Consider the following 11,728-nt stretch of genomic DNA (forward strand, 5'->3'; position numbering starts at 1 on the left):
GAGGTGACTGTGAGTGGAGGTGACTGTGAGTGGAGGTGACTGTGGAGGTGACAGTGAGTGGAGGTGACGACTGTGGAGGTGACAGTGTTTGGCTTCTGAAGCTAGGTCAAAAAAAAGAAAAAGCCATGTTTCTGGCTCAGAGTACAGCTGTGGAGAAGGGGGATTTCAAATCAAAAAGGCCATCTGCACAGAGGCTGCCTCTCTGGAGAGGCCATGTGAGGTCTCCTACTCACGGTCTCCAGGGCCAAGTCAAGAACCAGCGTAACCTCAGCCAAATTGGTGAGTCACTTAGACATCCAACCTCGTCACGCTGACAGAGAAAGGACTCTGAAAGAAGAAAGAACCAAGGGGTTGGTGGAAGAGTTAGATATTTCCATTTTTTGCTATGACAGGGTTGGGGGCCAAGGCCTTGGGAATGCTAAATGAATGTTTTTGCTGTAGCCCCTGAACTACTGATGCTAACTCTCTGTGGTTAAAGCCTTACCAAAGAGACTCCAGTGTTGTGTACAGACAGTTTGCCCCTTCATTTCTTCCCCCGGAAGCTCCCATTTTCCCTCTGGCCAGCAGCAAGCACAACATGCAGGCAGCTGGTTTCTGTGCTGAGTCCCCTGCTGCAAGCTCAGGGCTCCCTCCCCCTCTCTGGCCACTCTGAGGGAATCCAGTCTCATGGTAGAATGGCACTGCCCATAAATCCCTCCTCAATGAAAACATCCCAAGGAGCCAAATGCTGGCTTGAGACAGCCTCCCTGACTCTGAGCCGACTCTGAGCCGCCAAAACTAGCTCTTTTTCTCTAATGAAAGGCTGAACTCTCCGGGCGCTTGTCCTTGGGACCTCAAAGAAATAACAAACTCAAAGAAGATTAGGGCCCCATGTTTAAATCATAGAGAAAGGTAATCAGAGGTCACAGACAGTTATGGCTGGCCATAAAATTAGTTCCAGATAACTCCACAAAAGACACCCATTAATCTCCATCCCAGCTTCAGTTCCATCCCACACTCCCCTTCACCCTAAGTATTCAAAGAATTCCTAACCACACTGTATATAAACCCAATGTTTTCTGAACTTGTCATCACATGCTAGCACCTACATCATAGCCGGGGCAGGGGGCTTGTAATACGAGTCAAGACTCGAAATAATAAAAAGACTCTTTTGCCAATTGCAGCAGACTTTGAAATTCTTGGGCTCATGTGGGTTTCCTGTAGACTCAGGACATAACATTTTCTACTGCCCCAGCCTTTGGACATTTCATCTTTAATTATATTTATTTTGTGTGCATGTGTGTTTGTGTGTGTGTGTGTTTGGGGGGGGGGCTAGAGTGCTACTAGGCATGTGTAGAAGTTGGAGGTCACAGAACAGCTTGCAAGAGTCATTGCTCTCTAAGATGTGGGTACTTAGAACAAGCACCTTTGCTCAAAGAATCACCTGCCTTTTATTTTGATACATACAGAGTTTCTGGTTTCCCAAACAGGCCCTGAACTCTCTCTGTAGCTGAGGGTGCTGGGACCTCCAGATCCTCCTGTGACCACTTCCCAATACTATTCCTTGGGTGCTAGGGATGGAACACAGGCTTGTGCATGCTTGCCAAACATTCCACCAACTGAGCTGCAGTCTGGCCTTCCTTGAATGTAATTTAAAAACCACACGCAAATCAGGTCCTAATTTTAACTCTGAAATAGTCAGATATGGAATATGTATCAGGACCAGGGCTTCATGTGGCACTCAGGAAGCTGAAACAGAAGGGTGGCCATGAGTTCCAGTCCAGCCTGCAGGCATACCTAGATCCTGTCTCAAACCAAACACCAGATAAAGACAAGTGGCTCTATGTGGGTGTGAGGTCTGGCAAGGTTACATAGTGAGACCCTGTCTCAAAAAGGACAAAAAAACAAACAAGCAGCTGGGTGTGGTGGCACAAACCTGAGCGGTGGCCAGGTTTTTGTTTTGTTTTGTTTTGTTTTGTTATGTTTTACCCTGGGAAAACAAACAAATGACTTTTCACCCCAAATAGGTCATTGACAGCAAATTAAAGTAACGATTCCACTCAAATCTAGCTCCATGGAGCAAGTAGTTTATATAAGGTTGTTCACAGGACTGTGGGCAGCTTCTGAGTGTCCGGCCCACATCTCTTCTCTTTAAAAACTACTTATTTGGCCAGGCAGTGATGGCGCGCGCCTTTAATCCCAGAATTTGGGAGTCAGAGACAGGTGGATTTCTGAGGTCTAGGCCAGCCTGGTCTACAGAGTGAGTTCCAGGACAGCCAGGGCTACACAGAGAAACCCTGTCTCGAAAAAACCAACCAACCAAACAAACATAAAAAAAACTATTTATTTGGGCTAGAGAGACGGCTCAGTGGTTAAGAGCACTGAGTTCAATTCTCAGCAACCACATGGTGACTCCAACTATCTGTAATGGGATCTGATGCCCTCTGCTGGGCTGTCTGAAGACAGCAACAGTGTACACACATACATTTTAAATAAATGAATGAATGAATGAATGTTTTTAAAAAACCATTTATTATTAGTGGGGGCATGTGTGGCCTTTCCCAGCCTTGAGCAGGCTGGACAGACAGACCTTGAGTGCTTGCCACTCTGGACCTTATCACCTTATCGGCCTGATGGGGCCAGGCTGTGCCTGCTTTGGCTGTATGTGCAGGTTCCCATGGGAACTTGGACGACTAGACTGCTGTGCTGACCTTGCTTGGCCACATCCTCCAGCTGAAACACAGGGTAGTTCTGTGGACTTTCCCGTGATAAAGCAGTGCTGAACATTAAACTTTGAGCCTTGATCAGAGCACAGACTTGACTTCATTCTTCTCCTGCCCCCACCTTACCCTTTTCATTTCCAGCCCCCCTTTCAAGTGGACCCAGCTCCTCTGACGCCGCTGGATGGCTGCAGGCATGTACATATAAAAGTCAGAAGATTTCGTGGAATCAGTTTTCTTCTTCTACCTTTCTATGGGTCACAAGGATCCTTACACTTGGCAGCAAGTACTGTTAACTGCTGAGTGTTCTCACCAACCAGGTTTGTATTTTCTCTCAACCTGTCTGTCCCCCTGTCTCCTTTTCTGCTGAAGTTCAAACCCAGGGACCTCATGCATAGTTCACTCTTGGGGGCTGGAGAGATGGCTCAGCGGGTAAGAGCACTGACTGCTCTTCCTGAAGTCCGGAGTTCAATTCCCACCAACCACATGGTGGCTCACAGTCACTTGTCATGAGATCTGATGCCCTCTTCTGGAGTGTCTGAAGACAGCTACAGTGTACTTACATATAATTAACCAGTCAATCAATCAATCAATCAATCAATAAGGAGCGAGCAAGCAGGGCCAGAGGGAGAAGGAAAAAAAAAAAAAGACAAGTCCCCATATGTACCCCAATTGTCCTGCCTCAGCCTCCTGAGTGCTGAGATTGTAGGCACAGGCCACCAAGGTCAGATCTTTTTAGTAAACTGTTTTAAATTTTATTTTATGTATATGATTGTTTTGCCTATATGTATGTCTTTGTAGCATGTTTGTGCAGGGTGCCTTGAAGGCCAGACCAGGACATTAGATCCTCTGTGACTAGAGATAATGTGAGCTGCCATGCGGGTGCTGTACACTGAATCCTGGGTCCCCTGGAAGAGCAGCCAGTGAGTGCTCTTTATCATTCCCCTATCTCTCCAGGCCCAACCAGTATTGGATCTTAACATCATAACAGGGGTGGTACCTCTGTCCTTAACGAAACAAAGTCACAAAGCCTGAGGTTACAAAAGTTTGTAACTTCAGCACTGGCGCAAGGCCAAGGACAGCCTGAACTATAAGAGAACCTGTCTCCCAAGAAGGGACAAGGAGACAAGGTGTGGAATCTGATTCTGGAAGAATCACTACCCATAAAATAGTACTTACTCTAAAATACCATCACTCCACAATACTCTTATTCACCGCCCAATTGAATACTGCTACAGCCTTTCAATCTATTTATAGAAGATTAATTGGAAATTGAAGAACATCTCAGGACTGGTGTGGTGGCTCAGTGGCCAAGGTCACTCGCTGCCAAGCCTGACCACCTGAGCTCCATCCCCAGTGATCATAATTCCTGGCACTCAGAGTAGAAGGAGAGAGCTGACTCCTGCCAGTTGTCCTTTGACCTCTATAGACTTACTCGGGAACACACACAAAAGACATGAATGCTAAAGAAACGTTTTTTTAAAGGACATATTGAAAGGCATCAAGAGATGCAACCGGCTAAATAAGACTGTGGGAAATCCCAGAATGAGCCGAGGCAGACTATTGCAGAATACTTGAAAGTTATCTGGATGCAGCGAGGGGCCCTAGATTCTGATTTGTATAAATCAACGGTAATATATATGTATGAAACAACTAGAAAAATTTGAATACTGACCGAATACTAAATAATACTTTAAAATTAATGCAACTTCTTGAAAGATTTAATAGAAACTCCTATCTTTTAAAGAACCACAGAAAAACATTTCTGGATGAAAAGTAACACTTGCCCAAGAGAGGCAGGGGTGGTCCCGCATGCCGGTAATCCCATAACCCCAGCATTCGGGAGGCTGAAGCTGGATCAGCACTGGCTGTATAGTTCGTGGCAGGCCAGACACAAACAGCTACATAGCAAGACTCTGTCTCCAAAAAATCAAGAAAACGACGTCATTAACCAAGACAACAGGAGATGAGTAATAAACAAAGCAAGATGGCCATATGATGACAATTAATGAAACCGATGACGGTACAGGCCTGTAGTCACAATACTCTACACTGGCTGGAGTTCAGGCTAGCCTCGGGTTACACAGTAACAGAGTTTTCAATATCAGCGCCTGCCCAGTGCTGCCATCCTTCTAGTGGCCTGATAAAATATCCCACTGCACAATTCCCGGTATGGTATACTAGTTCGGAGTAGCGGGTGGGAAGAACCTGGGATGATGACTACCTCCACTTGGGGACAAGAAGGAAGAAGCTGATATGTCGCGATGCTTTTTGGGAAATGAAGTCCTTTTAATTTGTGGGCAGCATTATCCTGCCGGGGCCTCGGGCTCAACGGCTGAGTGGCACGTTGCTGCCCCCTGGTGGACACTGTGCGGTTACGGTCCAGGCCAGGGTCAGATGAGGGAAGGGGGAGGCCAGCCAGGAGTAGACGTGGGAAGCTGTGGGAATCTTTTCTGGAAAGAGTAGACAAACCGACAAGAACGTTAGGGGATGAAAGGGTGATGGGAGAAAAGTAGGCGCCAGGCCGCCCCGAAGGTTGCATGAACCAGAGTGATCTATTCAGGCTGTATATAATACCTCGTAGCCCTTCTAGCTAATAATGAGCAAGCATTTCTATGGGTCAGTTGCCTCACTAACAACCACTCGTATGTATGTGTGCGTGCATGGGTGTGTGTGTGTGTGTGTGCGCGCGTGCATGCGTGTGTGTGTGTGATTAGCCCTGCTTCCTATGAATGAGGCTCATCAGAATAGCTAGTGCTGGATTTGAAACTGGGCTGCCAGGCGTCAAAGTCTGCCCCTCTCCCTCACTAACGCTTATTGAGTATACTTCTCTTAACTAGTTAGTTATCCCACGTTTATAATTGGCACAACTTCCCCCCAAAACAAAACAAAACAAACTCATTATAAGCATGTGAGTCCTTAAGCCAGAAATGTAGCTCAGCTCTGAACCATAGGCTGCATCCAGAGTGTTTTGCTGATACCAGTAAAGTTTCTGGGCAACAGGAATCATCAGAGGGGCCTTGAGGCTCAGAAAGATTCAACCCCTTTGTAAAGGCCACTCCTATTCAAATGTGACCCCCATTCCTTAGCTGATGACACCCCCTGACAGATTTGCCTATTTAGCTTCATCTTCACCTATTGCCAGCTCCACTTACCTGGAGAACTTCAGATCCGGCCAAGTTGTTAATAATGGAATATTATGGAAGAGATGCTCAGGGATTAAGAGCTGTTCTGTGGGCTGGTGAGATGGCTCAGCGGGTAAGAGCACCAACTTGCTCTTCCAAAGGTCCTGAGTTCAAATCCCAGCAACCACATGGTGGCTCACAACCACCCATAATGAGATCTGACATCCTCTTCTGGTGTGTCTGAAGACAGCTACAGTGTACTTAAATATAATAAATAAATCTTTGGGCCAGGCAGTGGTGGCTCATGCCTTTAATCCCAGCCTTGGGAGGCAGAGGCAGGCAGATTTCTGAGTTCGAGGCCAGTCTGGTCTACAGAGTGAGTTCCAGGACAGCCAGGGCTACACATAGAAACCCTGTCTCGAAAAAACAAAAAACAAACAAACAAACAAAACAAACAAAAACAAACAAACAAAAAAATCTTTGGGCCAGAGCAAACGGGGTCTACCGGAACAAGAGGTGCTGACCGGAGTGAGCAGAAGTCCTAAAAGTCAATTCCCAACAACCAGATGAAGGCTCACAACTATCTGTATAGCTACAGTGTGTACTCATATACATAAAATAAATAAATCTTAAAAAAAAAAAAAAGGCTGTTCTGTGACAGACTTTAACCTGGGGCGATGTGAACAAACTCACCCCAGATAGGGGGCCCAAGACATATCAAAGTACAAATACCACCCAAGTCCAACTTGGTGAAGCAATGGGTTTTATTGGGTTACTTACAGGAGCAAAAATGACTCACAGACAGATGCATCGTCCAAGCCCACTTTAGCATATGGGACAAAAGCTGGGAACCTGTAGTATATAGCATAGCCTGCAGGAGCTCAACGGGTTGGAGAGCTGACTTTCCAGGCAGCTTACTCTGACTGAGCCTCTTCCAGGCGGCAGGCGTGGTTTCTGCCCTTTGCAGGAGGCTGGGCTTGTCTGAGTGACAAGCAGCAGGCTTGAACCCTTATATACTCTTGGGAGGAGCCTAGTCAAGCAGGTCAGTTTCAGTGACTGGGAAGGTATTTTGAGTTGTTTGCTTTTTGTCTCAATGAGTTCCCCTGAATGGCGGAATGTTTCAACCTCCCAGGAAGCTGCTACATAAGAACACTTGCTGGTCTTGCAAAAGGACCAGGTTATGTTCCCAGCACCAACATAAAGGCTCACAACCATCTGTAACTCAGTTCCAGGGAATCCAGGGTCCTCTTCCGATCTCTGTGGGTACTAGGCACACACGTGGTGCACATACATACAAACAGGCAAAACATCCATACACTTAAATTAAAATATTTTAAAAATAGAATATTACATTTAAGAATCAGGCTCGCAGGAAGTGATGGTTCATGCCTTTTATCCTAGCACTTGTAAAGCAGAGGCAGGTGAATCTCCATGAGCTCAATGCCAGCCTGGGCTACGGAGTGAGCTAGGTAGGACTCATAGACGCGCAAAACTCATAGCTAGGACTACGTGTGTGTGTGTGTGTGTGTGTGTGTGTGTGTGTGTGTGTGTGTGTATTTGCAAAGCTTGGTCAGAGGGTAAGGCAAGAAAATTAAGAGTTTAAGATCTGCCTTGGTGGGGGCTAAAGAGATGGCTCAGCAGTTAAGAGCACTGACTGTTCTCCCAGAGGTTCTGAGTTCAATTCCCAGCAACCACATGGTGGCTGACAACCATCTGTAATGGATCTGATGCCCTCTTCTGGTGTATCTGAAGACAGCAGCAGTGAACTTACATAAAATAAATAAATACATCTTTTTTTTTTTTTTTAAATTTGCCTTGGCATTCTTAAAATAAAAGCTAATTGATATAGAGCCAGGCAGTGGTGTTGTATGCCTTTAATCCCAGCACTCAGGCAGGAGGCAGAGGCAGGCGGATCTCTGAGTCTGAGGCCAGCCTGGTCTACAGAGTGAGTTCCAGGACAGCCAGGGCTACACAGAGAAACCCTGCCTCAAAAAACCAAAAAAAAAAAAAAAAAAAAAAAAAAAAAAAAAAAATTTGGTCCAGTGGTAGAGTGTTAGCCCTGAATGCTCAAGGCCCTGGGTTTGATACTGAGCATTGTCTAAATGAAAAACAAACAAATAAAACAAAGTAAACATATAAATAAGAAAATCACCAGTCTGATGCTGGAAGTGTGGCTCATTGGTAGAGTGCATGACCAGAATCCATCAGTGAGAGGATAGGGACGTGGCTCAGTGAGTGACCGTGAGCTTCGAGTACATGAGGGCTTGGCATTGCTTCCCAGCAGTGGCGTTCACACTCACAAAGTATCTTTTCCATTGTCAGTTTACCACTTGACAACTGGGAGTCTTTGTTTATTTTTATTCATCTTTAAAATTTTCATATTTTTTTTAAATTTATTTATTATAATTAAGTACACTTTAGCTGTCTTCAGATGCACCAGAAAAGGGCGTCAGATCTCATTACGAGCGGTTGTAAGTCATCATGTGGTTGCTGGGATTTGAACTCTGGACCTTCGGAAGAGCAGTCAGTGCTCTTACCTGCTGAGCCATCTCTCCAGCCCCCATATTTTTTTTTTTAAGATTAAAAAATGTGTTTTGCTTGGCCAGGCAGTGGTGGTGCATACCTTTAATCCTAGCACTTGGGAGGCAGAGGCAGGAGGATTTCTGAGTTCGAGGCCAGCCTGGTCTACAGAGTGAGTTCCAGGATAGCCAGGGCTACACAGAGAAACCCTGTCTCGAAAAACAAACAAACAAAAAAAAGTGTTTTGCTACATTCATATCTATGCAGCACATGCATGTAATACCCACAGGGGGCGCTAGAGCCCAAAGAACTGGAGTTACATACGTTTGTGTGGGTGCTGGGAACCGAACCTAGGACCTTCAGAAGAGTAGTCAGTGCTCTTAACCTCTTAACCACCGAACCATCTTCCCAGTTCTAATGGGAGGCTTTTGAAACTCCTGGAAAATTTGTGCTAACGTTTGGTGGATCTTTGCGTGTGGTGACTGTGACTCTTACCTGGAGCTTATAGTGTGATTTTGAGTGGTCAGAGCACCAATGGGCGAAATATGGTCCTCTTGTCCTTTTAGCCATCATACATCAGTGCACTCTGAGGTCGTCGGGTCCTCGGTGCTCGCGATGGGCTCTCTTGCTGAACCGAGGCTGGCATGTGTTACAGTCCCAACCCTAAGTGTCCGTCCCCCAAGGCTCACAGTCTGTGTTATGACAGACAGTGGAACCTCTAAATGGACAAGAGGGCATGGTGGCACATGCTTGATGGAGGCACTTGCAGGGGATGATGGAGTCCTGGCCCCTTTCTCTGCTTCCCAGGCTACTGTGAGAGGTGCAGCGTTGCCACAGGCTCCTTTTGGTATGGTATTGTATCACCACAGGCTGAGATAACACGAATAGTGATGGTCACATAACCACATAATATGGAAATCCTTGCAACCAGGAGCCTTTCCCCATTTGCCCGATTTGTGATGTGTCAGGTCTAGGACCTCATGAATGTTCAGCAACTCTGTGCTGCGCCCAGGTTCCTTCCCTCTGTGCGTTGTCTCAGGTAGGGTTGAGGGTTAAAGTGTGAGCGAACTGAGGACTGGAATTTGCATGCCCACCGAACATCAGGAAGAGGGGTGTCCAGGGCGAGCTTCCTAGCAACACTAGGCAGATCAGTGAGCTCTGAGTTTGATTGAGACGCTTGCCTGGATGACCAAGGGGGGCGGGGGGGGGGATGAGTAACCGAGAAATTCCCAACATTAACCTCAGATCTCCACATGCATGCTCATATCCACAGATACACACATAGCCATGTGTATCCACACATGCAAGTACACCTACATGCATGAACAACACACAGACAAATAGGGAAAAAAATTATCTCAGGTATTTGTCACAACAGAAAGCTGACAAGCTGGTGGGAAAGCTGGGGCAATCCTCTCACTTGTTGCTTAGAGGGCGAGGGGCGGGGACGGGGGGTGTGGCAGCATGTTCTTTGGATGTATTTTTTGTAAGGTTTGATGGCACTCGCTCGGTACGTGCTTATCTGCGGGTAGTTTCTGCATGCGATGTCTCTTGTCTGTGTTTGGGGTTGGCCCTGGGTTTCCACGGGTTGAGTGTCCTATCACAGTGAGTCCACTGTGCGGTGGGATAGGTAACAACAGCTGTGTGCTCGAGGATCCCACAGCTCGCCAGCACTTTCGTTTTCCTGTAACTCACTGTAGCTTCTCTGATGTTACTGCTTCCTCCTCCTTCAGAAGGTATAATTAAGCAATTACAACAATTACACCACTTTCCAAAGAGTCATTCTACCAAGAATCCCTTCACAGAGCTAATGAGAGTTATTATTTTACAAGCAGGTCCGTGACTCACAGTCCGCAGAACACATGGACTGCACAGACATCACACACCGGAGGGCACAAAGTTCTCCGCTAGGCTATACAATGGTATGTGTCTGCTTCAGTAGATCTTTTATTTCTTTTTCTCTACTTAGGATGGAACCATATGTTAGGCAAATATTCTACCACTGAGCAATATTCCAAGTGCTCCTTTTACTTTAGGAAGTGAAGGGAGGATGGCAGGCTGGTACCACAAGATCTTGTTGGAGGTGGGTGGGTAGGTTTTGGTCATTCTATTGGGTGAAGGATGCTTGTCATTATAAAGGGGTTGATTACAAATTATTAAATGGTCTTGATGGGGGGAAATAAGGCACAGAAATTTATACTCGAGAGGTTTCTCTTCTTCTTTTTCTCTATCCTTTTTTTTCTTATGTAGGGGAGAGGGATTGAGAAGAAAAGGGGGAGTATAGGGATATTATATGAGTAATAGAAAAATGGGTAGGTTACCCAATCTATTCTTTTTTTTTTTTTTTTAATTTTATGTACATGAGTACACAGTAGCTGTCTTCAGACACACCAGAAGAGGGCATCTGATTCCATTACAGATGTTTGTGAGTCACCATGTGGTTGCTGGGAATTGAACTCAGGACCTTTGGAAGAGCAGTCAGTGCTCTTAACCACTGAGCCATCTCTCTAGGATGAACCTAAATTTTTTTTCCGAGACAGGGTTTCTCTGTGTAGCCCTGGCTGTCCTGGAACTCACTCTGTAGTCCAGGCTGGCCTCAAACTTGGAAAACCGCCTGTCTCTGCCTCCCAAGTGCTGGGATTAAAGGCATGTGCCACCACTGCCTGGCTTGCTTAATCTATTGTCAAAAATTTATAGCCAATAATCTTACATTGGTATAGATTTTTGTATATCGATACATATTAAGGTTATACAACATACTCCTGTATGTATGCTTTCTTTTTTGAGATATTGTACCTAGATGATTCTAATAATGTAATGTAAAGTTCTAGTCCCTTTTAAAGCTGCTATTACAAAGTGTTTAGGATAATTAAGAAATACAAATTAATAGTCAAACTCATGATCATGTTAGATACTAACTAGTCTAGTTTATCACAAAACATGCTTTCTCAGTTGAACAGACAGTTCTAGGGGTTCTAATGGCCTCTTCTGGCCTCTGTGGGCACTGCATGCAAACAAAACACCTAAAAACAAGTATTGGGGGTTGGCCTGGTACTGCTATGTATTCAAATGCTAAACTCTGTACCCCAAGACTTGACAGCTCCAAATGAGAGAATCCTCACATATACCAAGTGATGCTATGTAAACCCTGCTCCCCAATTTAAAGTTAATTGGTTAATAAAAGGCTAGAGCTTTTGATTAGGTAATAAGGAGAAAAAGGTGGGACTTGAGGATCCAGTTGAGGAATCTCTGGCTGGCATGTAAGTTAGAATAGTTCAACACCTGCCCAATCTAGGCTTAGAGCTTGTAAATAAAATACCAGGATTGTGTGTATTTTGGACGAGCTACCTACAATATGTAATTCATTTTACAAACAAGTCTTAA

At 45.5% G+C, this 11,728-nt stretch overlaps 1 long non-coding RNA gene across 1 annotated transcript; it reads left to right on the top strand.

Annotated features, from left to right (window-relative positions):
• The first annotated feature begins 2,416 nt into the window (after nt 1-2,416).
• LOC116100437 lies at nt 2,417-4,677 on the top strand. The gene is made up of 2 exons (XR_004122575.1): nt 2,417-3,019; nt 3,657-4,677. It is a non-coding gene; the product is annotated as an uncharacterized LOC116100437 (long non-coding RNA).
• Nucleotides 4,678-11,728: the final 7,051 nt, after the last annotated feature.

The sequence above is a fragment of the Mastomys coucha genome, unplaced genomic scaffold (genome assembly GCF_008632895.1).
Source record: "Mastomys coucha isolate ucsf_1 unplaced genomic scaffold, UCSF_Mcou_1 pScaffold21, whole genome shotgun sequence".
Taxonomy (NCBI): domain Eukaryota; kingdom Metazoa; phylum Chordata; class Mammalia; order Rodentia; family Muridae; genus Mastomys; species Mastomys coucha.